The sequence below is a fragment of the Ambystoma mexicanum genome, chromosome 2p (genome assembly GCF_040938575.1).
Source record: "Ambystoma mexicanum isolate Mex_15411 chromosome 2p, UKY_AmexF1_1, whole genome shotgun sequence".
Lineage (NCBI taxonomy): Eukaryota > Metazoa > Chordata > Amphibia > Caudata > Ambystomatidae > Ambystoma > Ambystoma mexicanum.
The window spans coordinates 1,233,692,795-1,233,716,214 of record NC_090923.1 but is presented as its reverse complement, the minus strand read 5'-3'; the positions used below and the strand labels follow the sequence as shown (position 1 = coordinate 1,233,716,214).

Sequence of the window (23,420 nt, the reverse complement as noted above, 5' to 3'; positions counted from 1 at the left end):
ACTGCCAGTACCTTCATGAATACCCTTGGTGCAGACGCTATGCCGAAGGGTAGCACTCTGAACTGGTAGTGTTTGCCCTCTATCATGAACCTGAGGTATTTTCTGTGCGCTGGCAACATCAAAATATGAAAGTATGCATCTTTCATGTATAGTGTTGTCATGTAGTCCCCCTGAGATAGCAGGGGAATTATCTCCTGTAAAGTTACCGTACAAAATTTTTGTGGTTTTACAAATTTGTTCGCTGGGCACCGATCTAGTACAGGGCGCATGGTTAGGTCCTTTTTGGGTACAAGGAAGTACACTGAATAAATACCTTCCATTACCTGAGATAGGGGCACGACCTCTATTGCTCCTTTCTGTAGCAGCTGTTCTACTTCTTGCAGGAGGATGACGAGGTGTTCTGGTGACAGGTGTCGTCCCCTTGGAGGTCTGTAGGTGGGGGACCGATTGAACTCTATACAGTACCCGTGGGCTACGGTTGACAATACCCACCGGTCTGATGTTATTCCCTCCCATGCTGATAGGAACGATGTTATCCGGCCCCCAACCGGAGACGCATGGGAGGGAACCCGAACCTTCGGGTCATTTGGTGTTACTTGCCGGGGTGCCTCTGGGGCTGGAGCCCCGGCCTCTGCCCTTGCCACGGCGTTGTCCTCTTTGGTTATACTGGTTACCTGTACCCTGATTAGAGGGCCAGTTGCCCGCAGTGTAATGCTGTTGCTGCTGTTGGCCACGAAAAAAGCGCGTGTTCCCAAATCCCCGCCTGTTTGGAGGCTTTGAGATTTGGTCTAAGGTATTTATGGTGTCGAATTCCTTCTTTGCATTTTCCAGTGCGTCGTCCACTGCCCTTCCAAAGAGATTTGACTCTTCTATTGGCTTATTAATGAGTGACGCCTGCGTTTCTGCCTTGAAACCGGAATTGCGAAGCCAGACGTGACGCTTCAGCAGAATTCCCTGCACCAAAGAACGGCCAGCAGTTTCTGCTGCATCGAGTGTTCTTAATGCTGCTCTGGTTGACCAGAGCTCCTACTGTAACTGTAGCCAATAAGCGAGTTCTTAGAGGTTCAGGGGCTTCTTCAGTGTCCTGCTTAAGCTTTCCCCATTCAGCATCAGCATAGCTTGCTAACAATGTATTATTATTGGCAATCCTAATTGAAAACGCTGCCGAGGCGGAAATTCTTTTGCCCAAGGCATAAAGCTTTTTCCCTTCTTTATCTGGGGGTGCCTCGCTGGTTGACAGTGGAAGCCCAGCGTTCTTCCTTGTGTTAGTCACCACTAAGGAGTCCGGGACTGAATGACCCCTGATATATAATGGGTCTGACTGAGAGGGTGAGAACAATTTCTCGATTCTTGGATTGACCCCTCTTACCAGCGCGGGGGTGGACAGCGATGGGGTAAGTCGTCTCTTAACCGAGGCGAGGATAGGAATAGTTTGACTAGTGGGAGGTTTTTCCTTTAATAATCCCTTCGACTAAATCAGTATCTGGGGTGACCTCCCCAGTTTCAACTTCAAAATGCGCTGCTGCCTTCCTCAGTAGCGCATTGAAGGTGGGCTGATCGTCTACTGGAGATGGGTTCCTGAACGGTGTGGTCTGAGGAGAAGAAATTTCTATAATGTCGGGGTCTGTAGACCCTGATGGCGACTGCCAGGGCTGTGAGCCACCTTCACCTGGGTCCTCCTCGTAGCCCTCCTCACCTATGTTAGTGTCATCATGAAAACCTTCTTCTTCTTGTTGGTCTTCATTATTCACAAACTGTTCCTCTACCTGGAAGTGAGAGTCCTCTTCAGTGAGGTCGTAAGAGTTCATGTCTTCCTGTAGGGGGTTAAAGAGCTTTGGGTATTTAGCCCATGGCCCCTCCTGGAGTACCTCCCTTTGCCTCTTGGGTATCCTATTTTCTGGGATGGCCATGAACCTGTCTAGCTTCTAGCTTATCCATACATGACTGGAACCTCTCTACAGTCCAGTAAGGTAGGCCAGAGTGGTCTGGGAGTGAAAAGGGAGTTTCCTCTCCCTGTAGTTGCTTATTTCTGTCCCTTAGCATCGAAGATAGAGTCCCTTTGCCTTCTGAGAAACCTTCTCGTTGGCTAGGGTCTTCAGTCGACGGTGGGAGCTGTCCCAGCCTACCCTCCGGCGTCCTCGGCGTTTCTTTGGCCTTGTGAGCGGTTTTCGACGCGTCAGCCGCCGTCCGTCTCTGGCCATCTTTAGAAGCTATATGCACAAGGCTTTCGCGATCAGCTTCTCCGTCGAGGGATCGCTCGCCGTCGCGCTAGGTAGTGCTGAGTCTTTACTGGCAACGTATGCACTCTTGCGAGGCGCGTCGCCTGAGGATTTGGGGTTAGCGCCCTTATCTACAGAAAGCCCAGTCGCCGGTCGCGGAAGCGGGGAGGGCTTGTGACCCTTACGGTTGGCGGAAGACGCCGGTGGACCAGACGCCTCCGTTGACGCTATGGCTGCCTTTCGTCTGACGAATGCGTGCCGTGGGGTATGTGTTTTTCTGTGTGCGCCCTTGTCGCCGGGGTGTTCAGCCCCATGTGAGCCGGGCTTGTCGGGGCCGGGGATGGACAACGAGGAGTGGGAACACTCCTTCGAGCGGTCTACAACCTCAGTTGCGGAGGCCGTGTAATCACTGTCCTCATCACATTCGGCGGCAGCTGGCAAGGAGTCAGACCTAGACATCGCATAGGCTGCCCACCTTTTGACCCTGCGGTCCTTTTAAGTAACTTACAGGCCGCACAGCCGTCCTCTTTGTGATCGAGGGGCAAGCAACGGTTACACAGTTTGTGCTTGTCCTTCCAGGTAAACTTGTCCTTGCAACGCGGGCAAAACCTAAAGGGTGTCCTCTCCATAGCTGAGGGCATGAAATGTGATTACGACCTCGAAAGAGAGGGAGGGGAAAGAGAAAGACATTCTCAGAGTGAAACAAAGAAATGACCAACAACCCCACTCTCCCTACTGTGTTGGGCCAGCGAGGCCAGGCCACGTGTTCGGCAGCGCCGAAGGATCTCCTCCGCTCGTCCCTCAGTCGAAGATCTTGCTCGGCAGAGAACAGCTTGGCAGCTACGTCGAGGGAGGGATCTATATGTTAGTTAATAATAAACGACCAAGGGTCGGGGAAATGATTTCGCAATGTCTCTCGAGGAGCTCCGCATAAAGGCGACCAGAAACTGGCCGGAAAAAACAATCTGGAGACACCTCAAAACGTGAGGGGTTGTGGGTACACTGCACGTCACTATAGGGATAGTGTTACAGACACGCCTTGTCGACGTCCCCTTTTCGACTACGAAAAACAAAATGCAATACTCCACAGCGACCACTGGATGTCGGACTATGCACAGCATGTGATTCTAAGCAGATTAACAAACATCCAAAATTATTTTTCTCCTTTATTTATACAAAAAATGTAACACCGAGATTGGGATGACCGATTTAATCACATACACCCAATACAACTGTGTACATACAGCAGTTACTTCACTACTCTCCTATTGCAACTATGTACGTGCAGCAGTTTCTTCCCTGCTGTAGAAGTACATAGTCCTGTGGCAGTCTCAGTGTGGACAGTGGTTATTGTCAGGCCCAGGCCTTTGAAACTGGAGGAGAGCCAGGGAACGTCTGCTTCCTCTCTTGCTTGCGCCGTCCTTGGGGTCTCCTGAGGTTACGGCAGTAGTGGGTACCTGGCAGGCTCCAGTCAACAGATTTCACTACAGAACGAAGTTGCAGGCAGAAGATGCTGTTAAGTAAAATCCCAATTGGGAACAAACACACTTGGCCTTAAATATTCCACGCTAGAGGGCTTTCTTTGGAGGCCAAAAGTCACATTGGAAGTGCCATAAGACTGACACTATCCAGAGCATCATTTTGGAATTACTAAAGCAGCCCCCCCGCCCCCACTCCCTACAAAATGCAGCTTAACGTGCAAATAAGTGGCCCACAGTTTAAACTAAGCCTATGCCACGGTTTTGACACAAGCGGGATTTGTGTGAAATAATTGTCACAGGCATGTTTTCTACTTGTCTAGCTTATATGTTTTCTCCTCCGTTTCTTGTCCTTGTAATGTGGAATTAGAACGATTCAGGGGCACGCTGTGCTTCGCCAAAAGCTTCGGCATCCAGAAGGTCCGTATGAAGGGCTCTTCGCCCACGCACATAGCAAGCTGATGCAGTGTATGTTGTAAAATGAGCAAAGCCTTCCAGGGGGTGACTATGGGCGAGGTTTCCAGTGCATGTCGGTATCTCGGATATGCTGGCCACAAAATGACCCGTCATGGATTTTAGCCTGTAAGGAACAGACAACAATGAAACCCGAGCTGTTCGCAGCTATTTTCCACCCTCACAGTTTGTGTCTGCTATTATGTGTCCTGTTGTGTTCTACACCAGCTGCTCTCGCGGTAACCTTTCATGGCGCTCTAGGGTAAACGGCGTCATTAGCCTGGGCGTGGGTCGCGCAGTGTCACGGTCTGCAGCAGACAAAAACTGCGCTGCTTTCAGACGTTATCTTTGTAGTCCGCCTATAGTCTCTCTTCCCCCATTACTCCCAGACTCTAGCCCGCCCTCCCCCCCACCCCCCGCCCACACTCGGGTTCCTGGAATAACAACAATATGCCTACCTGAATGGCACAAGAATCGGTTTTTGGGGCGCATCTTGTCATTTGGGGTGCATTTTTTATCGCAGAAAACGAAATCGGCAAGGCACACTTCAAAATTTAAATTGCCAATTTTTATATACTTTTGTATCGCAATTGGCCATCGATGTACTTTTTTCCTTTTAATTCGGCACTCTCACTCTATATCCACATGAAAATAAACCAGTAATATCGGGTTTTCAAATGCAGCAGCCGAACTCCTGGTACACGAACACAAACTCACTTAGTTGTTAAACGTGTGCTTTGAGTTACATACCCGGACTGGAGCACAATTGCAGCAGAGCTGAGTATATGACCAGGGGAATTCTGCAGGTGGGGGTGTATCACGGAGAACCTACTCTCACCCCAAGATATGAATTGTCATAGGCATGCGTGCCAGCTTTTGATTATCTGTGACCACAAAAGTGATGGGTGGAAGGTTTTGAATGAATCTGTACCACTGGTGTTGCTCTGGGCAACCTTCCACACCACCGTTTTTTAATCCGTCTCCGCCATTGCAAAAGGGGTCCAGCCATATGCAAATCAGTCTGGTACCGCCACCAATGGTAGCAGCCCAGCCCGAACTGCTAGGCCAGGTCCCCTCTGCACGGAAACACAAGCAACCCCAGACATGTTTCGGCCTTGTTAGGCCTCCTCAGTGAGGTGCAGCTTGGTTCCCTATGGTGCAGCTTTTGATTATGAATACCCCTCCCCACCTCACCCCAGAACATGAATATTAGTAAGGGACCAGGTGAAGCAAGCAGAATGGACCCCTTCCCCCATAGTATTTATTTATTAGGTTCTCCCCACTAGATTTTTTTTTAAAGTAATGGGTTAAAATGGTGCACTTAACATCACATTTATCATAAGAAATCGGAAAACATTTATGGAATTTACAGGCATTTCTGAGCGCATGAGATTTCTGCAACAGTAGTAGTACTCTCGTTTATATAGCACCTTTCCCATTTGTATGGCCTCAACGCGCTTTGTGGTAGGAACGCCCGAAGGGACAGAAAGTCCAGGTATGGGAACATTCTCACAAAAGGCTTAGAGTGCATGTGTACATTTAGCCAAGATTAGGAATTAGGTGGGCTGGCTAAACTCCAGTAAGCAACCCAAGATATCAGGCATGTGGATTGGTGTATAGGGAGGTCATGACAGAGCGCTAGTACAAGAGGCTCGATGTGTGACCAGCTAGACTGAAAATTGTCATAGGTTGTTGCTGTATTCTAAGGGCAGAGGTGTTGAGGCAAGTCTGGTGTAAGGGGCGAAGCCATTACACGTCAGCTAGCCAAAATGTGTCGTAGTTGCATTCTAAAGTGTGTGGATTAACAACGGTCCACCGAAGTGGTGCGTTTAACATACCCTAAGCTCAGACTGAGCTTTTGTTTGATCTCGCTGTGCGATCCGATCATCAGAGGATCAGCAGACCACAAACAGAAATCAACCGGCTGGGCTACTTTTCCAACTTTGTGCCGGAGGACTAATATCCCCCAACTTCAAAAGAATTGGATACCGATGAATCTCACTTTTGCCAACAGTGCAAGTTCTGAAAATGGCTTAACGATTACTCTCCTGCAACATTGTTCACCACACATTATTTAGAATATAAAGCCATAAACCGAAAAGTGTAAGCTTCTCCATGGGGCACTGTGCCGTTTCTGCCCCGGTTAATAAAATAGGAATGGGCGGTTTCCCCTTTTCCGTGACCATGATAGCTCTGGAAACCACCATGGGTTTCCGGAGTATGGTGGTAGCAGTGGATTATATCATGTAGGTACATGGGCTGTATCGTGAGAGCATTTGAATAGGACGAGACCTCGCTCCAAGGAGCAACAGCACACGCAACATTAAAGCAGTATCTAGAACAGGCAATGCAGTATAGGTTACGAATAAAAATCGGGACAGGCCACTGACATAAGTAGGACTTTAATTTGACGGCAGCAAAATCAGTAGTCGTATGGGAACCAAGGGGTTGGTGTTTCAGCTATTCCCATGGATAGAACCTGTACATATTCGGCTGCAACTGTAAGACTGCCCAAAACAAAGGAACTTTTGCTCTGATGGCTATTCCAGGCCTAGCTATTAAACTCTTCCCAAACAGTCTCTCTGGCACAATCTGTTAATGCACTTGGTTGTTAACTCAACGATTGGGGGTTTAAACCCACCCCGGATGGATGGCTCACGTGTTAATGTATAATCACGTTATTATAATAACCGTTTGATGTATCTTTGTTGATAAACGTGCAAGATGTGATGGTCACCCTTTTCCCCAAAAACCTGAAATCGATTGTTTTTTTTTTTTAAATCTCTCGGATCAGAGGGCTCAATCCTGGACCGGTCATGGCAAAATCGGGACGTCCGGTTGCGCTAATGCAGTAGGTAGAACAGGGTTGCACTGGGTATGATAAATGGAGGATTTACTCAAAGCTGGTGTTGAATGAGGCCTCTTGTGTGTCATTGAAACAAATGACAGACTACTTATTCACCTCTGCATGGTTTTGTCCACTGGTTTTTAGAGGTAGGGTAAACTGGTTTTGTCCACTGGTTTTTAGAGGTAGGGTAAACTAAGTGCTCAGGGTTAGAGCCGATCCATGGCGCCTGACTTGGCTCTAAGAGCTAAACAAATGCAAGTCGGCAACTGATGCCTAGTTTGCAGTCTGCCTCGCAACCCTCAAAAACCATAGCCTGCCCTAATTTCTCCCAAACCCCTCACAAAACCGGCAATCCTTCTACCTGCATCCCACAACACAAACTCATATCTGATGTCCTGCCTCCCTGGTCCCATAACAGGAAACATACCTACCATCTCAATGTTAGAATATATGGGACTTAAGTGATTTGTTCAGGATCACACACTGTCTGTAAAATGGGATTTGATCACAGTGTGCATTGCAGACAAGTAACCACATATGTTCTCATCTGTAACTGTTGAAGTACAGTTTTAAGGAGCTAAAATCGTGCTAGGTTTCATCAAGATGACTTAAAGTACACATAATTTAAACCAGCACAACAAATATATATATATATATATATATATATATATATATGTATGTTGTGCTGAAAAGTGATTATACAGTTAGGTTAACCATCATGAATGGAGCGCTACATGAACCAGAATGCAAAGTAATGTTGGAATAAACAGTCCCCTGTGTTTTGCAATTGTAATTTCAAGGCTTAGGCACACAACAACAAAACTGTTAAATTGCCATCTATGCATAGTCATTGTTTCACACAGACTTGGAGCAGATTATTTTGCGCAGTTTCTAACAGGCTTCCTAGGGGATCTATTATCAGGAACAGGCAGCACCTATGTGTTCTGCATGGTGGGATATTGGACCAAAACTAGAGGGCTGTGGCAGGTGGAAAGTTAGGTGTACACAAGCATCCCCTTTGTCCAAGACCAGTCCCCCCCACCCCGCTCCATTCACAAACTGGGTATAACCTGGCGATCCCATCGCCACTACCCATAGCCTTGGGGATAAAGTAAAAGAAAATGTCCTGGAAGGCTTTTTATACAGTAACAAAAATGCCCATGGTAAACTCTCTTACGCACCAAGACATTTGGTCGACCGAAAACTGGTCGAAAGACATTTGGTCGACGCAATTTCGTCGAAAACCAAATGGTCGATTTTTTTTTATATATATTTATTTTTCGGGTTTTGGTGTTTTTTTTTAAAAAAAGGGTTTTTTTTTTTTTAGAAAAAAAAGGGGGTTGGGGAGGTCCCCCCCCCCCAAAAAAGGGGGACTTTTTTTTTCTCCGACCAATGTCTGGTAACCATCGTGTAGAATGTAATCTATCCATTTTTGTTAGGAGAGAAATATGGTGGATAAGTGTCAGAGCAATGAGTAAGTTAAGGGATAATGCAGCTTGTTGTGCGCGCATTAAAAATCACTTCTAAGTTATCCCAACTGTGGCAGCCAAAGGAAATATGACTAATTTCAGTAAAGTGATTTGCCCACGATTCCATTGATTGGTGAAACGTGGACGGGTTTTTCGTTTGCAATTTTGGTGGTTGCAGACCACATATGCTGCCGTTGCACCTTTAGTTTTGCATTAACATGCAGTTCCTGTCCATCTATAAAGTACTCTGTGCAAGTAGATGATTACATGTAGTTCTTTTAAATGTCACTTGGTGGCAGCTCACCTTAATTTACTCTGCAAATGTAATGGAGAATGAGGCGATGTGCTGCTCCAGTTGGGCTCTTTTACAAAGGCACTCCAGCAGAGCCAGACATTTGGCTGTAATCAGGCTCAAAACTGCACTGCCTCCCCGCCCCCCACCCCCTAGCTTTTTCACTTGTTGGATATTCTCCACTTCTAAAAATGCCCACATTGTAGTTGGGTTGTGTAAACTGTAGTATCTGTGAGGGAGAACCATGGCAGCAACGGCTTGCTACATTGTTTTTTAGGCATCATATTAGCTCAAAGACTTGTGAATTGCAATGCATGACATGGCTATGCTGTGTCCTACTTAATATTGGTGTACAAGCTCAACTGGTTAGGGGAAGTAGGTGTTACAGAAGAATGCAGGGCAGTGTGATGTGTTGGTGCCTTACACAGCTAGTAGTTTAGAACTATGCTACTCCACCAATGGGATTTAAAATTGACAATTTGGCGCATAGTTTCCTTGTTTGTTTGTTTATTTATTTGTATTGCGCTCCAGATCCAGAGGTATAAGGGCGCATATGAACAGGGTTACAGGTACATTATAGGCAGTTACAAAGTACAATTACGAACATTATACATAATATATACAGTTAGCAGAATACAGATTTATAATATACAACATACCAGAGAGGGGCATCCTTTAGGAATAGTCTGTGATGCTAGTGTTTGTCCAGTAACCAGCTGATAACCTGTTTTCTAAAGGGTAGAAACGAGCCAATAGTTTTGATGTTGAATGGTAGGGTATTCCAGAGTAGGGAGGCCAGGACCGTGAAGCTGGCGCCTCCTGTTTTCTGTAGGGAGAATCTAGGAACCGAAAGGCATAATGTGTTGGTGGATCTGGTGGTTCTCGTTGTGGATTTAAGGGTGAATGTGTTAGCGAGATAAGGTGGAGCTAGGTGGGTTAGGGCTTTGTATGTAAGACAGATGGTCTTTAAGTCCATTTTTTTCTGGATAGACCGCCATTTATTTTTAAAAATACTGGATACTAGTTTGCTGTGAAAAGTTACAAACTGTGATTTACGAATGTGAACTGCTCTTTGGGCTATGTGTTTGACCGAATTAGTGGTGTCGGTTGGATTATTCTGGTATTTTTTCTTAACAATAAACCGTGTTTACTGAACTGGACATACAGGTCTAGGTCATCGTCCTAATACTGCAACTAGATCACGATCATTTGTAGGTCAACTGAAATTTCGACCCGGGTGTGGCATCATCTCAGCTCGCAGTCCACTAGTTTTTACTCATTTAATCGTTTTCACTGAAGAGGAGCACACAGTAGTGTTTCAGCAGAAACTTACTTGGGGTGGCAGTTATTCTTTTTCACCACACTTTAAATTGGTCTCCATTTATTTCCTGTATTTCTGCAGTCTATGTTCCCCCGCATACCTTCACTTGCATATGTTTTACTTACGCCTGCAAGGTCTTCCCTCTCGGTCCTGGCATTCACTGCTGCAGAGTAACCAGTTTCTTCTACCCTCAACCCCCCCCCCCCTGTACAACTCTCTAAATGCACCCCTCTATGTCCCATATTCAGAAGGCACGGATGTGAATATTTTACGCTCTGAAATGCTAGTCTCGACTCTGCCCTTTCGTCCAAAATAGCTACAGCTGCATCTTCTAAAATAACAGTGTTTCTCCCCAACACACTGTATAGAACGTTCACCTAGCAGGGAAGAAGAGGAACACTACAATAGAAGGGGGGCTACAATGGGCAAGGAGTGGGAACCAACCCAAAAAAATAACTTTTCAGGAGTAGACATGATTAATGCCGTTGTAAATCAAAAGAGTGCAACAAAATGTAGATGGGAAGACCACATAGTTTGTTGAAAAGCCAATTGGGAGACGTTTCATTGCCCTAGGTCAAAACATGCGCATCTCACCAAGCGATTTTGTTCTTTTTCTAGTGAATCGTCATTATCATAGTCTTGGTGTGTCCATTATTAAATGGATAATTAATGTGGTGTAGAGAATAAAAGGAAGAGGTACTCAGGTCTGGCTTGGGCCTAAAGAATGTTCTGTGATAGCTTAAGAAACAACGCATATTATAGGAAAATAGCTGCCTGGAATGCGGCTCCAAGAGCAAGTGATGTTATTGGACAATGATTCTTGAAAAGAAAACCAAGCCTCTATATCTGGGCATCTTCTTCGGAAACTTTCTTGATGGATGGTGTTGGAGCAGGGTGCTTGCTACCTTGCTCAGAGGTTCCCTATATCTGGTCACCACGGCGACCATGTTTTTGTAGCCCTTGTCCAGAGCATCCACTGGAGGGAAAAGCCTCCTGGAAGAAAGTCATCAAGTAGCACGCCTTGAACTAATCTGCAAGCCACAGTGATCCAGGGGAGGGGCTTAAAGAAAGACAGCAGCATTACATTTGATTATCACCAACTCTGCAAAAAGTGTGATTTAAAGATAATATATCTGCAGAAATGCCGAGCCCTGGCGTGCCTAATCGTTTCTTTATATCCCACGGCATTCCCCCGCATCTGTGCAGATTGGACGGCTGTTCTTCATGCCTGCATAACTCGGTAACCAACCAGAAAAAGGGACGGTGCGCCTTTAATCATGCATCGTCGGTATTAAGAAAACAAAATGTTATCATTTATCATTCGTCATGATGCACAAGGAATGTCTTTCTAGCTGTACCCGCGATATCATCGGCTACAAGTCAATCTCTGTGCCAAGTCTTAAAAATGAGCACAAAGCATGGAAGATGCGCATTTCAGCAATGAGCGCAAATGAAAAAAGCGCAGGCCCCCTTCTTCTCAAACTAGACCTGTGTATTTCAGGAGGGGCTGGGCATTGTCGTAAAGATGGGCTGTCCAGCCCCCTTGTTTACAATAGTGTCAGGAGTTCTGGCTCCCAGCAACATGGTTGCCGAGACCTCATTTCACAGAGACAGGACCTGCCTCTGACCCATTCTACCCATCAGTGCGCCTCTTTTGTAAATTCAGGATGCGCTTTTAAATGCACAGAGGCGCCCCTTTGCAGATGGGGTGGGGGCATCTGGAGCATCTAAATGCCATTTGCAGGGTTCAAATTTGAGATTTGATGACTAGGAACTAAAATCAGCTCCTGGGTGTAGGCATCACTCTGTAGGGAGGAGCAAGCTACCAGACATGCCCCTTTACATTTGTGTCCCTTTTCTATTAACCATTGTTTTTATATGTGTATTAGATGTGTTCTAATTGTGCATCCCTTTTTTGGCACCAGCAAGGGGATGTGCTTGTGCAAAAATTAGTTTTGAGAATCTGGCTTTAGTGCAAGACCTTCACCAAGCTCCCATTCTCCCGGAAGGAGCCCCGAAATGTGAGGCAGGGGAAGGCTGTGATTTAAGTCAATGGGGGTGGACTGGGTTTTTTTTATGGTTAAAAGACGATTGCGAGCAGCAGCAACATAGGCCCTTTTTGTGAATTATTGGCGTTTGTGGAAACTAACAAATGTGTGATGACCAATTAGTGGCCATAACACAAAAGCATGGCATTGGTGCTCATAGAAGAAACAAATGATTGGCTTTAACCGGAGGATGACCCTTTCCAAAAAGCAAGGACATTTGAGGCAAAATGGAGTGTATTTTTTAGCAAAATAAGCTATTCAAAAGGAAATTAATTGTATTCACATTGTACACTGGTTCCGTTTAAATGTTCATTTCGAATCATCACTTTTAGTATATATTGTCATACTAAGAACATTATTCTGGCCTTAATGAGCAAATTAAATGATCAAAACCTAGTATAAACATATACATTGTGCCTATGTGTATCATTTAGAATACACATATGACAAAGGGAAAGAGGGAAACAACACTAATAAGGGTTCCTGGTTCCTTTTGTGAAAGAAAAGAAAAAAAAACATTTTGGGAATGCAAAAATGACCATCATTCTTTGTGTATGACAAATATACCTACCATATAGGTTGCATGCTTTAATCAGCATGTACATAAAGCACACTGGACTTGGTGCTCATTTCGTTTTTCACAACACCCACCCTAAAAGTGTAGTGCATGTAACCATTAACAGTATATACCCATTCGGACAGCGTCAGGGCTTTGGCTGGGAGGATAAAACAGCTACAACCTGGGTCACTCCACTGGGGTCCAGGGCGGCCTGGTTTCTGGAGATAATACTTAATTTCGCTCAGAGCAGGTTCACTGGTCTCCCCTTTTTGTGCCAAGCTGAAGGAGGTATTTAGAAGACTGGAGCCCAACCCCCGCCCCCCGGCTTTGTGCCCCCTTCGTGGATCCGCTGAAGTTGCATTCCCAATGCAGACACCCTTATAGAAATATATATTTTGTATTTAGGGAGGTGATGTACTTACTGAAAAGAGAATATCTATACACGTCGAGAGCACGCTTGTAATCAGGGCTTGCCAACCTTCTCCCCTCGAGTTTCTGCCCTTTTGCTGGGGATTTAACAAGATCGTTGCCTCTTCTGTAAGGCAGGCGGCGTGAGAAAACCGACTTAGTTCAGTCACCCAATTCAAATAAACGTGAAACAGATCCACTATGGGCCCAATATCTTGTTATATTCAAGGAAGCAACCCGCGTGGTTCAGAATCGATTAGGTCTTTTTTCTGACCACCATAGCGTGACAGGGATCAATAGGCCACGTCCCGTTCACCAAGCTATCCTATGCGCCCCATTCCAGCGTCACGCCATGCATTCACACAACCCAGATAGAAGTCTAATGGCACGTACTCAGACGTACTTTGCCAGTATCCTACAAACACACACAACTCCAAAATAATCTGAATATACACACACAAAGCATACATGTAAAACATCATACGTATACTCTGTACCAAATGTTGTTAGACATTCAATCCCATTAAACATATATACCATTCACATCCTTAGGTACAAAGATTTCCATAAATAAACGCACGATGGCCGTACACAGCATGCACTTGCACACACCATTCCATGTTATACGTAAAACATACACACCATTTCCAATAGCACGTCTACATACACTTGTATTCATAAATAAAATCACCGTGCTAGTTTTACACACACACAATTTAAATATAAGCACACTAATTTAATAATAGTATCAGATATGAGCATACCATTTCAGTTGTATACATAATGTATTGGTTATATGCACAAATGTACTGGAAGCAGTGGCCTCTTCGGCAGCCATCTCGTTTGGCGTTTTTCTGCTCTGTATGGAAGTGAGCATGGTGGTCATCGGTGGCGCTGGTGGAAGCCAAGTCCAGCGATGGACCCGAGTTGCATGCTTTTTGTAGTTTGTGTGCTTGCGTCGTCATTTCCTTTACACACGGAGAAAGAAGCGATCTTGCTTTTGGAAGTTTGGGGGATGGGTAACTTTTTTCTTAGGGGGAAAGCCAAGTGTGGCAGTGCAAAGGATCTGCAACCCTGCCCTTCATCTAATCCGATCCCCAAATACATCAGGAGCTCATCCTGTCCGGAACCCAAGACCGGACCGGGGAATATTGTGCACACCGCTGGAATTTAACACGGCTGACTGTTGCCCTCGTGGCCTTTGAAGAATAAAAAAAGGGGCAGAACGTCGGCTCGTTCATGCTGTCGTACGAAGCACTGCAGATAAGGGCCCGCATTTTTCAGAACGGCTCTATCGTGCCAAAAGGCAAAAGGTCCGTTCTCTCGCTTTATAGACTTCCGCCACAATTATAATGCATATATAAGAGAGAGAGAGAGAGAGAGAGAAACAATCATTATCCCTGCATTAGATCCCAGGTGAAAAGCACGTGCGGTCGGGTCTCGTTTTCTCATTCAAAAGGGAAAAACGTTCTCGTCCGCTTGCAATGATAAGAGATATGCATGAATACCCCCTTTTCGACGGTTGTTCTCCATATAGAACAGCCACATACGTGCCCAAAAGAAGGGTCCACGGAAGTACGCAATTAATCTAGATCAACCCGTACAAGCACGGACAGCGATTAATGCAGTAAACATTGCGTTGTAGCGCACAATCATGTTGTCAGTGTTTGCCTACAGCCACCCTCTTCTTGCCATTAACAGAAAGTAAAAAGCAAAGTCCTTTCTTTGCAGAAACCCAAAGGAGCGTACCGTGACTCAGACGTTGCAAAACGCCGAGTGTTGCAAGAAGGGTGTGCCGCTTTTCTAATACATCAGGCTACGTGTGTAAACCAGCCCAGGCAGCAAAACGGAGGACGACAGAAAGGTATTTGCCTCCTGGCTTACTTGGAAAGAAGGCAGCCGGTCGTTAGGTCACAGGCGGAGGTTTTCATAATCGGTTGCTCGAACAGGAAAATGGAAATCTTGAACCTCTTCCCTTCGAGCAACCTCGTCTGCATTTTTTCAGGGACATACACCACGTGTTCTGTTAATCTCTGGCAGGGCCAAGCTAAGAAAAAAAAACATTTGTGAACTGTTCCCCTGGCAAATCAAAGGCAGTGTTTGGACAGGCAGGGCTTATGTCACTCCTCCCAGGCCATCAGAGGAGGCTCCCGAGCTCAGCTTCGGTACAAATTAAGGCTGCCCCATACCCCAAACCCTCTCCTATGCGATAGGGAGGCTCAGGAAAAGGAAAGTACTGCGAGGCATTGACGGCACAACCCCGCCATAAATATCCCCTAGTAACCTTCCAGAAGCCATTAGTAAACCTTCATCTGAAACCCTGGACCGAAGTCATTCAAGCAAAATGTCTGATTTATGTGCGAAAATGAGATCTCACCGGGAAGAAAGCGGAACAACGCATCCACCCTGGACCGGCTAAAACCCACATTTGTTTATCTTTTCCAACCGACGAACAGAACAGGCGTGGGCAGCTAGCATACTGAACGCGGCCCTTGCAATACGACACGACTTACAGGGTTATGAAAAGGCACATGTCCTTTAATTACAGAGAAACCGGATGCCGGCACCCCCAGCCTATTTTCGTGTTTGGGGGCGGATTAAATATTTCACTGGGTAATTCGATGACTTTTATTTAGCACTTAATTATTTTTCATGTTTATGTAGCATTTAGTACCAAAATTGCAAAGTATGTGTCTCAATGGTAATGCATTTCATCGTGTATTGTGCAGCTCCTTCTCAGTCCTTATTGGAAGATCATGTTTTCACAATTCAACATAGCAATCCTAACCAGTCTCCACCGGCTCCCTTTCTCCCTGGGAAGGCGGGAGTCATAGGGTGTGTTCGTGATCACAGCGCCCCCACATTCACACAGAAATGTATGTGTAGCATAAACGGAAGCCAAGGCTTTATCGTAAAAATAAAGAAATGGTCTGGCTAATCGGAGTTATATGTTTAAACACACAAGACCTGAGCATTGAGGGTTAAACAGTCATTGAATGTGCTAAATGAAGGTGCTCGGTGTAACTGGTGTGGGATAAAGGGGAAGTGCTTGTTCCCCCTTAATTGTTAAAACTGTTGGCCAATTTAAATTAAAAACATGACATCGCCCCAAAATTTCCATCACAAAGTATTTCGCAAAAAATGGCAGGTCTCATTTAAAGCGCGCATCTGGGTGTATAAGTAACTAGGTTGCCCAGTTTCTCAACGTTCTATAAGAGTACTTTAATACACGAACACCAAGCCGGGAGTGGGTGGAAACGAGTTTACCAGAAAAGGCACGCTCGGGATGGTGTGGCTCTGACTTCCATAGAGCGCGCTTAGCCAAAGCAGCCGAAGAGCAATTAGGTGTGCCTTGCAGCCCATGAGGAAGGGGACCTAGGGTGTCCTAGAACCAACAATGGGGATGTTGGGGGGAGGGGACGTGATCCAATTAAGGACCAGGGAGAACAAGGGAAAGATACATGCCCCGAGTGGCCCATTATTTTTGTTTAAGATACATCTGAGATGTAAACGGGACAGTCCTCAAGTGTGTAATTCGAGCAATTTGCCAGCCAATGTCACTTTATTTTGCTCACCCAAAGCCGTTTAGCGAGGGTGCTATTATTATGACCCAACACTTTTTACAAAAACGAGCATCCGATGCCTAGAATCGGTACGCACACCCAAAAACTAAACCCGAGAAGGCACGACTCTGTCAAGTACATTCCCGGGGATGGAAACCTGCGGCTATCCTTTTGACTTCCAACTCCAACCCAATATTTACTGTATGCCACATGATGACTTGGCTGTGCTACAATGACTCTGGGTCGTTTAATGCCCGTCTCTTTCATCCCAGAAAACCATAGCATTGCGACTATCTTATTAATCAGTATTAAACAAACGTTGCAATAAACGCGTCTTGCTTGTTATATGTGTTGATAATCGAGTCCTGTCGAGTTTTTGCGATGGTGCCCGCAAACTCCGTGAAAAAGTACAACAGCAAAGTATACAAACTCTGAAAGCACGAACATCACTCGAAAAAAGAACCGAAAAAAACTTCAACGGGTTAACTTGTAAAGTGACGCCACTAGCACGAAAGGACTGGAAAATAGACGAATACAAGGCTGATCTGCTGAATATAATATAGAACACTGCCTGTCCCAAGCCCAAAAAGAATCGGAAAAATATGAAAAGGAAATGTGAAAGTTATTTTGTTATAAAGTGGCAAGAGACGCCAATAGCTCTGGAAAAACAAACAAACAGGAACTGGCTGCGTATAGCAGGTCTTTCCTCCACAGACCAAGACAACGAGGACACAAAGTCGAAGTGCCTCTGAAGAGGGGTTTCAACAGAACGACGCAAGACCGTTCCTATGGGAGTCTCTCAAGCAAGAAATCCCGCGAGACCACCTCCAGACTGCGTGTACCTGGAAAGGATTCTATGGTAGTCAAATCCTAGTGCCATCCCTCAGCCCTAATCAAAATAAGGGCATGCAAAAGCGTAATGATTTAGAAAGCCAAACACCACAACTGCATCCCTTCTCCTTTTTCGAAAAGACTGTACAGCTGGGTCGAGTTCGCCATAAACACCAAAAGCCAGTAAATCTCGCCGCCCCAGCATTTTCAAGGGAGAAGGGAAAGGAAGAAAAAAAAACCAGGAGAACAAAAAAAAAAAAAAACAGGAATGAGAAACGCAGTCCCCCGCCATGTTTTTGGAAGCTTTCAGTTTCAGCCCGAGTGCCAAACCTTTCCTTACATACAAGCAGCGAATTTTGTATAACATTATTCGACTAAAAAATGTATTTGCATACGTTTCCGTTTTCTGTAAACGTGAAACAATGAGCCGTTTCTTCACAGAGCTCCTGCACCCCACCCAGACGCGTCGACAAGATGGCCGCGGCAGCTTCTTGTTGTTTCCCCGAGTCACTGCGCCAAACCCGAGAAAATCAATAGGTTTCAGAGGAACCGCGACCGGGACGGAAAGCCGGAGGGCGTTCCGGGCTAAGCTCAATACCGCCTTCACCTCGGCTCAAAGAGGCGAGACCAGTAAACGCGACACATTAACAAACATGGCGCGACTGAAACAGTACTTGGATGTATATTAAATACATGAACTTAAAAACCCACCAGCATTACACTACAGAAGCCACATACGGATTTCCATAGTGATGGACTCTGGAAACTGCCCCCAACAAAACGGGGTCGAAAAACCGTAATGCTTCCGGGTTTGCGCTATGCTTTTCGTGTCTCTGGCAGTCTCGCCCCCCACATAAAAGGAACCCAAAAGGTTAAGCAGAAAAACCACGCAGAACCGCTGCTAAAAACTGATAAGGCAATGCGCGAACGGGGGAGGCTGGATGGGGAATCGACGGATGGGGTCTGCGGGAACAACGAAAAACGCGCAGTCTTCACGTCCGCCAGCTGGCAACACTTTTAGGAAAGCGCCAACGACGAGCCGGCAGAATTGTATTAGTAACTAAATGATTTATTGCATACATACCCCGTTACAATCACAGCCTCCTGCAGTGTCCGCGTGCGGGGAAAAACGCATTAAACATTTATCAAAACGAGCCATCTAAAAAAAAGGATTAAGCCGCTCTTATTTTTTTAGCGTCCAGATTTGTTGAGGGGGTGGATCCTGAAGCTTGGAAATCCGATGTTTTTTTTCCCTTTGTCGGCCGCAGATCTCGCACGAGCACGCGGTGCAGTTTGACAAGATGGTCATTTGTGAAGAAAAAGGGTTTCAGACAATGGGTTATTTTAAAAGAAATACGGAAATACAGAGCAATCTAAAATGCAGAGGGGGAGCTGTCACTCACTGCTTCTTCAATACGCATTCTGTTCGGGCAGTCATAAGCCTGGGAGCTGCATACATTTGCAAAGCATACACTACATCCTGCAGCCCTCCCCTCCTTCCCTCAGTCGTTTCCACTCGCTCTCTCCCTTTTCTCCCCTTTCTTCCTGTTGATCCTTTGGCTAATTTCAGATCAATCCTCCCTTGATGAGTCTTCCTAAAGTTGCCATCTTTTCATTTGGGCAGGGGTGAAATTCAGATGCGATCTCGCCGGCTGGTGCGCGCACACAGGCGTCGCCTTCCCCCCCTGGTTCATTACTATTGCTCGCTGTCCCCCTCTCCCTGTCCCCTCCCCCCTCTCTCTCTCCCGATCTTTCTGTTTTGCGGAAGCAAGGGGCAGTCTTGAAACCGACACCACAGCTTTTCGCGAAGGGCAACTTGAAACTTCCTTGAAAGGTTTCTCCCCTCCCTTTTTTTTATTTATTTGAACAGGAATACAATGGAGGTCTCATTTTTTCCCCTCTCCTTGATAAAACACGTTCAGAGGACAGAATATAACGATCGTGGGATTTATGACTAAGCGACGAACTGTACATGTTTTGAACAACGCAAGAGTGTACATGTAGGGAGGCGCAAAGCAGGCGAGGTTTCATTTAGGGTTACAGACTGCGCTCTTACGCAAAGGCTAGTAAACACCAGGCGGCCCCGAAGCTGCACCCTTCGCTCATCAATATCATTAATCTTACCAAGTCTCCCTGAACGCGTAGGAGTCTACGGGTTGGGGCAGCATAACCATTCGTGAACAGGTATTTGAATAGCATCAACTCAGCAGACAAGTACTGGTAAACGTTAAAATGATTGGGAAACGTAGGATGCGATCAGAACAGTCTCAAGCTGAGAGGTCGCCGGTTGCACCCGAACATGCCTTTGTGCCCCCGTGCTGTTTTGTTTCGGACTTCACATTTTCACCGAAAGCGACTAAATCGGGACCTAACTCCTATACAATGGCCCATTGTTATTCACAGATCTCGCAGTGGCCCGTGTTTAATGTCAGTCGCTCAGCCAATCCCGCTATTTCTTTGCATTCTGGGATGTGTAGTTCGAATGGGGAACACGGTTAATTTTGCATTTATATAATTGTCCCTCATTACACGGTTGACAACTTCTTTTTAGTCATTCCCCTCTTTGTACCCCTGGACACGTATGGGTCTGTTGTTGAGAGAAACACCCATGCAATGCAACTTTTTAACTAAATGCACTAGCGTGCAATGTTTTGTTCCCTGTAGTAGCCCCAATTCATAAGGTTTAGTATTGAAAAGGGTTGGGATGCACATTGTGGCAGTAACCTTACATGGACAGTCTCGCTCCCACAATCGTTAGTTATAGGAGAATGGGTGACGCCCCCGCTCATGTGCGGTTTTTTGGGGGGTGGGCGGGGGTTGGGGACACATCCAAATGTGCAAACACCAGCGCACGCGGTCGCCAATGCATGCCAGAACTCGAGGCGGAAATACACTAATATCCAGCTGCATTGTGACCATGTGGGAATGCCCCCAGTATGCGACCTGTGCCCCCACGCCCTGTCCACAAGGGTCGACCATACCCCCTAGAGCCGAGCAGAAGGCACGAGATTTCTTAGGGGGAGCTTGCGGCGCAACTCTGTCTAGAGCTCAGGTCCTGGAGTCTATTGTCGGAGAAGGCTAAACGTGTGCTCTTCATCTGCTGTTATATTCTAACCCACCTCGTGGGCGCCCCGTCCCCCTTCAATACATTTCATTCTATATGGAAATAGCAACAGTTAAAAACACACACATTAATAGAGATTAGGTTATTCTTTCGGAAATGTCAATGTACATAATTAATTTTAAACAGGGATCTATTACAAAATATTGTCCTAGATTTGATCTACTTTGGATCTCTATGATAAATGGGTAGTTTCCTGCGGCACTAATAGTGCCAGTTGTTGATAAGCAAATTCCTCAAGGAATTACAAACAAGAGAGGCAAACATTTGGCAGGTACCGAGCCCATTTTGTGCCGGAGCCTGGGCAGTGGAAAAAAAGTTTTCGCAACAATGGCCCTTTTATGTTAGGCCGCACGAGACGGGACTACAAGATCATTTCCACAGGACTCTTTACATCCACAAATAAAGGGCTTACAAGATTCGGTGAGCGGGCAACTCGGGATACAATACAAGCGCATTCTCCTCCCCTCGCTGTCATTGAGTTGACAACAGAGATCCCCAAAACCTTGTCTAACGTGCATGGCAACACCCCACCCCCCACAACCCCTTCGTAAATCACGTTATTTGTATTGAAATGCAACTCGAAAGCGATTGCAGAGCAGATCTGGCCATAGACAATGCCCTAAGTGTTACTGGCACAGAGAAAAATAAAAGAAAGACGACCCCCTCACCCCATGGGCACCAGAAAGAAAGAAGAGCGCAACATTTTTTTGCAATTACTAGAAGGAGAAGAGAAATGGCTTGCACATCCAACCATCTCTCGCTATGTTAGCCAGTGGGCAGACTTGAAACAGCCGAAAAGAAAATTCTCACCACCGGTTTGGATCATTCAGCCCCTACGGGGGGCCTTGACACAGCCACCGTCCCAGGTCCATAATTGGTTTTATAGGAATGGCTGCTGGCCAAGGTGTTTACATGGAGGCTGAGTGACTGCACGCCGGGCCAATGGGCTGTTTACTATGGCGCGGGGATTGGCCGGACAGGCAGGGGGCGGGCTTCGGTGAACAATGCTGGTTTCATTGCTGGAGAGTTTGCTGAGGAAGTTGGAAGGGGGTTTTTGCGCGGGGCGCGTTTGCCATCAGGAGCTGTATATGGAGGTGCGGGGTGCTCCGTGGCAGGCTTACTGGAATTGTGTGGGTACTTTGGGAGCCGTGGCCTTGGAAAACCGAAGCTCGAGCGGCAGGAAAGCGAGTTGCGACCCGTTCTCTGCATACAGCACGGCGAACGGTTCCGGGCTCTGCAGGGGAGACGCGTGCTGCAAGGGAAGGAGGGCGAGGGACGCCTGGATGTATTCTGGGCGAGGGAGCCCGAAGTCCACTGGTTAAAGCAAAGGATGCCGAGGAAGATGGCTTCATAGTCGCACCGCAGATCAACTTGGACAGCCAGAGGTAGGGCTCTTTCTGCTGGGGGGGGGGGGGGAGAGTAGATTTTTAGGGGGACATGTTACAGCATGTTTCTTGGGCTTCTGCATTCCTAAAGGCACCCCGTCTCCCACACACCACTGCTTGGATAATCTCGCATTGCGGACGTGGTACTCCTTCAACTGGACGGACACAACTTATTATTTTGAAACTGGATGAACGGAGCCCCTCACAAGAAGACGAGAGCATGTTTAATAACCGACATATGAGCTACAGGGACGGCTTTCATGGAGGCGAGTTATGTTGGCTTTCGAAAGATGAACTAGGATGTTTTGAGAACGCTGCCCTTCCGTTTTTTTTTTTTTAGATCTCCTATAGTTAGAGAACGCCCCCCCCCCGGAATGTACTCGATAGCTGGAGCGTGTGCGGTCTAGTGAATTGCCCCCAAAACACCGATTACTGAAATATTCACGTTTTCTGCATTTCCAAGTTTGATTCCTTTCACTGGTGGGGGCGGGACAAAACTTCTTTATATAAGCCTATGCAACGAGGTGAAAACGTCTTCACCTGCGCCCACTGTGGTGGGGTGACCACCCCCCCATGCAATTAAAAACGTTTCGTAACCTTCGTATGCATCTTTGCAATATTTACTTGGACCCCCACCTTTCATAATATGACGGGAGAGTATATAAATTCAGCACCCCTACTGACAATATATACATTTCCAATCTGTCGACATATAACGCCTTTGCCCTTAGTTACATGTCCTCTCCCCCAACTTTAAACTTCTCTTCGCTGGCATCTTTAATGTTTACGTGGGCACCACCCATACTGGCGAAAAAAAACATGAAATAAAGTCCATAGGTTGAATGCCCCCCCAAGTTGACCTCTGCGCAATATCGGCCACATGCCAAAAGTGACCCCCGCCCACCTCGTGCCTTTGAAGTTAATGGGAATCGCATCTCCACGGTAACTCAGTTCAGAAATGTACCCCTTCCTGTGGGGTTTTCCTACGATTTCAGCTGTAAGTGTTCCTTTTCACAATAAGCAGACTTTCCAAAGCCTTCTCATCGGACAGAGAGGAAGATTGACCTGCCCCCACCCCAAATGTTTTCCTCTCCCAGTAGCATGCATATGACGGTTCTTTCCCCTTCGACCGGAGACACGGTTTGAACCGGTGCCCCTTTCCCCCAGTGTGCAGTTTATTCTGCACTGGAGAAGCGCCCCCTCCCCCCTGCAAGTTGAGTCAATCCCACCGAAGCAAATGCTATGCTTGAACTATGCAATGTCCGTAATTGCTCTCAATGCCCCACCCTCAATTTTCTATATTGTGGAGCGGGGGTGAAACCCATTTCCAATTTGCCTTACCCTATCATCGGTCCCTTTACATGCGAATGCACATGGGAATCTTTCGCCCCGGCTTCGTGCTGTGGTCCCAGGCGCACTCCC

The 23,420-nt window shown here is 46.5% G+C and overlaps 1 protein-coding gene across 6 annotated transcripts in view; it reads left to right on the top strand.

Moving 5' to 3' along the window:
- Window positions 1-15,685: 15,685 nt before the first annotated feature.
- Window positions 15,686-23,420, top strand: part of TNRC18 (trinucleotide repeat containing 18) — a 470,959-nt gene continuing 463,224 nt past the window's right edge. For 5 of the 6 annotated variants that reach the window (XM_069645537.1, XM_069645536.1, XM_069645538.1 and 2 more), the window contains exon 1: window positions 21,639-21,998. The gene's annotated coding sequence lies outside the window, so the exon portion shown is untranslated. Of the gene's footprint in view, window positions 15,709-21,638; window positions 21,999-23,420 lie in introns of those variants that run through there. The other variant, XM_069645534.1, reaches the window with a different exon arrangement.